Source organism: Physeter macrocephalus, chromosome 15 (assembly GCF_002837175.3).
Source record: "Physeter macrocephalus isolate SW-GA chromosome 15, ASM283717v5, whole genome shotgun sequence".
In the NCBI taxonomy this organism is placed as follows: Eukaryota; Metazoa; Chordata; class Mammalia; order Artiodactyla; family Physeteridae; genus Physeter; species Physeter macrocephalus.
Window position 1 is genome coordinate 29,919,977 of NC_041228.1, and position 5,758 is coordinate 29,925,734.

The window sequence follows — 5,758 nt, forward strand, 5'->3', positions numbered from 1 at the left end:
TCCGGACACACAGGCTCAGCGGCCATGGCTCACGGGCCCAGCCGCTCCGCGGCATGTGGGATCCTCCCGGACCGGGGCACGAACCCGTGTCCTCTGCATCGGCAGGCGGACTCTCAACCACTGCGCCACCAGGGAAGCCCTCCACTACATTCTTTTAGTTAAAATCTGGGCCAGTCCAGATTCAAAGTGAGACAAGTACGCAAGGGTGTGAACTGTGAGGCATTATTCACTGAGGTCTCCAAAATAACAGCAGACATCATCATCATCATCATCACCATCATCATATTTAACCCTTTCAATGTTTAATATGTGTAAGCCTCATACATAAATTCTTACCTAATTTTTATATCAAACCTATTATACAAAATTACCTGTGAGAACATAGGATAAAGGTGATGTTACCGAGCAAGGGCTCATTGCCTAAGGTTTGTAGAAGCCAATACTATGGCAGAGGCTTTTGAGAAAAGAAAGAGCTTTTATTTCGAGGTCGACCAGTAAGGAGACAAGAGGCAAGGCTCTTCAAATCTGTCTCCACAATCCAGGGATCAGGGTGAAATTTAAAGGATCAGGCGAATCTCAAACATAGAGGCTGATTGGCTAGGCTTGAATCCGTCCATATAAGCTGCTGGAACCCAGAGTTTTCATATTAAAAGTTTTCTTGCTTTGTAAAGAGCTCCAGGAGCAACATTTCTATTCTTTGAGTTCTGTAGACTGAAGATTCTTGGTTCTGGGTTCATCCTGGAGACATGGCTTCCTGTCTTGCACATGCACTGTTCTAGTCTTTACTCTGCCACTTACAAATGGAGTGATTTTTGGCAAATCACTTAACCCGTACCTTAACTTTCTCACTTGTTAAACAAGTACATTAATAATAGTACCTCATCTGCCTTGCAGGGATATTGTGAGGATTAGCTATAAGTAAAGCTCTTGGCACATTGAATTGTCAGTAAATAGTAAGTATTATCATGATCCAAGATTAAAACATCAAAGACTGCAAATTTTTTTCTTAACTCTGGCAAAAATATTATTTTGCAAATCACCTTAAATCATGATTATTTTCACTACTAAAATGAGACGTGAAGAAGTTATCTGAGAATTAGACTATAAATATAGATTCTGGCAAGTCTGAAATACATTATTATTCATACTAATGGTAAAAGAAAATTTGATATAAAGTTGTCATCACAATGACTTTCCAAAATGGTGACTTACTAGCTGTAAGCATCTGCTGCCTTGGCAAACTAGGCACATTAAGTAAGAGAGACTGACGTATGAAGGATGGCATTGATTCATGTCTTATAAGCATTTACCAAATGTATATATTTTAAGCAATTTTTTAAATTATTGGAATGGGACTGAATTATTGTTTATTCACAATAACCAAAAGCCCCAAACTTTTGTGAAGTTTACTCCTCTCCCTTTTTTATTTATTTTTTTTCCCTTTTTTAAAGTAGAAAGACTATCATGTTTTATTCAAACTAGAACAATTTATCATCCGAGTGTCAATTCTACATGGTCAGAAATGAGATAAACTCCTAACTTCTGAAACATTTCGGCAAAAATGAGTCTGATGACGTCTTTTTGTTTTAATTAAAAGAATTTATTATATGTTGGTTAATTTTCACCAAAATACATGGTATAAAGTGTTTCGGTTGTTTCCTCCAGAGCTTTTCTTTCACCTAAAGACAAAACAACGACTCCACAAAGAATGGATATAGACCCCTTATGCCCATGCTTATCAGTCACACCCACCTCTGCTTCCTGAATCAGCACTTGCTGCTAGAACTTGTGTACATCCTTTGGGAAAAAGAACTTCTTGGCATGTACCATTTCCTCCTCCGTCTTCACTGATCTGTCATATGCAGTAAGACGCTTCACTTCTTTCTCAGGCACTGAGTGTAGAAATAAAGTTTCATCCCTTCTTTTCTGCCTTTCCTCCCTCCTTCCCTTCATTCTGGTTGACATCTATGGGCTGCCTCTTGCTTCATAAGGTCTCCAGAACAATATGTTAAAATTACCAACACATGAAGTTACAAATATATAATTATAATTTTTAAACCTCTCTCAACATGGAAGATTTGCAATTTATTTGATTCTTAACATTGGCTTTAATCCTACAAAATCTTTTACCTAAGCTTTGTTTTCACTTCAGCTTCCTTATGAGGAGATTAAGCAAAACCTGGTTTATGGATTTGTAAAGATGTTTGCTGAGAGGGAAGTCTGGAGTGGGCTTTTTTAATGAGGCACTTAGGGAACTATATTAACTCCTTCAAGCCAGGAGGATACCAAATAGTGGCCTCCAGCAATAACACTTACCAGCAGTACTTTTGCATGTAAAGCCCAATCAAGCTAGGAGTTCCAAACAGTACCCCAGTGGCCTAACTTTACGGAAGGTAGTGACTAATGCCCTGGAGACAACCTGTCTTTGTATTGAAAACAATTATCCATATAAACAGAGGTTCCTACTGACACAAGTATTTCAGGCTGAGCACAATACCTTCTGGGAGTTCTTTGTTTCTGGAAAGAAATTAAGAGCACATGTTTCAACTGCATTTTAACATCTTCACATTAAAAGGAGAAAAATATATAAGAAATTTTAAATGCTGAAATAAATCATTCTCTGATCTTTCTTGGGCTGTCTCAGCAGTTAGAGGAGATGCACAATTGAATTGTATATTAAGCGTCTTTGGAAAACCACAGCTCAGTAACCCTGACTTCTTATCTGTTTTCTTTAATCATTTTATGAAAAGAGATGAAATCCATAGGATACATGGACTGTGTCTGTCTTCAATTGTTTCAGCTATAAAAAGTCAACACTTCCTATGAGCATTATCAGACAAAACAAATAAAGTATCAGAGACAATTATTTTATTAACTTGGAAAAATACAAACCAAAACTGAACATTTCTGCAGATTTTGGCAAAAACTAATGAAAATTGGTCTTTCCCCTGTGTGCTTTTTTTTTTTTTTTTTTTTAGCAAAATGTGGTTTATAAGGCCAATTTTAAGTCAGTATTAGTTTAAGCTAAATTCCAGGGTCTTTTGCCTTTTATTAAAGAGCTAAAGGGAATTAAAATTGATTAACAATCTATCTGAATTATGATATCAAAATCTTTCATACGATTATGATTGACGTAACTAAACAGTAGTTTTCATGAAAGGATATGGCATAGCATCCTTGGATTTTATTTATAAAAAGGAGGAAATTCTATTTTTATTACTATTGTTTATTTATTCAATAAGGACTTGCTGCTTTTTCAGTGTCAGCACTGAATTTTGTATAATATTTTACTTTTATTCTTATGAATGTTGCAAGCTATTTATTTGGAGTAAAATATAAACCTGTGGTAAGCTGTTATGTGTACAGTAATGTATAAACCTTTTTTTGCTTGTTTGTGCATTGGTCATCTCTGCATTTCAGGCATAAATATGAATTTTTTCAAGGACAGCCCCATAGTACATAATCAACACTTAACTCCTAATATCTTCAATATGAAGATGAAGTTTTATCTCTTCTCTTGTACCACTTAGGTAATTTGATCTGGTTAATTTCTTATTTCTCATTTGCACTCAGAATAGTTATTCTACATCATAATCCTATGGTTCCCCACCTTTAGTACACAGCACACTCACCTGGGGAACCTTTTAAATGTACAGATCTCTAAGGCCACCCCAGACATACTGAGTCAGAACCTCCATACAGGAACCAAGTCATCTATATTTTGAAAAAGCTCCACAGCTCCTTCTGATATGCACTGCCAATTGAAAGTAAGTGTCAGAACGATCAGTTTATTAGCATGGGCTTAAGATCTCAAAAATTACCTCTTTTGTAGATCCTAAAACTTTTGAAATGTAGTGAGAAAGGGATTAAAAAAAATAGGACCACAGTAGAGTTGAAGAAGACAGCTTCTCTTTAGCATTAGGAAAGCAGAAACAAGAATAAGAAGGTAATCTGTAGACACAAACTATGGTTTGTGTCATAGTTTAGCCCCAGTTGCAACCAGTTGGTTTAAATTTTTTGTTTCATAATTAACTTCTCGGATTAAAGTGACAGTACTCATTTGTATAAACCAATATTCAACTTGTCATAAGAATACATTAGTTCCAAGCATCTGAAAGCCATTTAAAGAATTGGTTCATATCCCCTTATTAATTCTCAGGCTAAGACAAGACCTGAATTATTTTTGTTCCCTTTCTCGTACGTACAGAGTAGAAAAGAACCTGCTTAACATCATATAGATTATAGTCTCTTGGGAGACAGGCGAGTAAACAGAAAATTACTATATATTGTGATATATCCTCTAATTATAATAAAAACAACTAGATTTTTGTTAAGTGCTTCTCATGCATCAGCACTGAGATAGATGCTTTAGGTATATTATCTCACTTTTTTCTCGCAACACTATATATGGAAATGACATTTTAAATCCTTGTTTTGCATATAAGGAAACTGAGGCTTAAAAGTAACAGCAAATGTGTGGCAGAGCAAGCCTTCAAATTGGAGCAGAGAGAGGGAGTAGAAGTTGTTTAATCAAAGCCAAGTCTTTGTTCCTAGGTGTCAGGTTCGTGGCCGGCCTGATAAACTAGCCAGTAGACAGTTTACTAATGTAGGAACCCATTTCCCCTTCTTTCTTGAATTTCTCATCTTTATGATGAAATGGTTGTCTCTGCATCACTGCACTCAGGTATTAGAAGGTTTCTTCCCTACACTATCTCTCTAACAGTCATGTTGATTCCTTGTAGCCAATACAGCATATTTAGAAAGTTTTTTGGGAAGGTGCATGAAATAAAATTTTGGTTTATGAAAGCAAATTTCATTGCTTTCTTTTCAGTTGCTTCTTCCTCTGTTTTCAGTCAGAAGAAGCAAACTGTTTAGGAAGGGTTGTTAATCTCCGCTTAGAGGGGGGTACAAACCTGCATGCCAAGAGGGGAATGGAGACTCTTGGAGGAATGATAAAAATGCTCCTCCTTTTCTGAGGCTAGCTGGAGATCACTGTACTTTTCACTAAGCTGGAGAGCTTTTATCCTTGCAACACTTTCAACAGCATGGAAATATTTGATCTAAAACTTAACACTTCATCATTCCCACCCCTCCTTATTCACAGTTAGTACAATTACTGAATCTCTTCTAACTGGCTACACAAAAGAGGGAGTCCAGTGTCTATAGAGAGAGTTTTGACATGTCTGAGCTGAGAAGAAATGCAAAGAGAATCCAAGCAGTCTTCTTTTTCTTCCCAGTGGCTGCTGCAACTGAGAATGTGCTAATTCTTTGACTTTCAGTCCCCTGTAACTTTCTGCTTTGCTTATTCATTGGAGAAGGTAAGCTTTACTCTTCTCCCTGGTATGAAGCACCAGCTGCCCTAAAAATGTGTAAAATTCTTAGCACATCTTAAATTGCTCTAAGATTTCCTGCCACTGTGGGACTCTTGCAAAGTGTGACTTGAGCATCTTAGGAACAGAGAAGAAAGGAGGCCCTGGTGTATGGACTTCATCATCTACCTGTACTCTGAGCTACAGGTAGATGATCTTTGGGGATGCATATACCCACTACAATTTGGACAAAGGGTGTTCAGTTAATCAGAAACTAAGCTAAATTGGGGAATAACCTTAAAAGTGTACCTCTATATGCTAATACATTTCATTGAAATATAAAAAATATACATTCATTTACCCATGTGTTTATAATGTAGGCTCAAAGCTTGGAATTCTGGGGCTTCCCTGGTGGCGCAGTGGTTGAGAGTCCGCCTGCCGATGCAGGG

At 36.9% G+C, this 5,758-nt stretch overlaps 1 protein-coding gene across 1 annotated transcript in view; it reads left to right on the forward strand.

Annotated features, from left to right (window-relative positions):
* Positions 1-5,758, forward strand: part of ANGPT1 (angiopoietin 1) — a 251,195-nt gene that overhangs the window by 205,454 nt on the left and 39,983 nt on the right. The window lies entirely within an intron of this gene.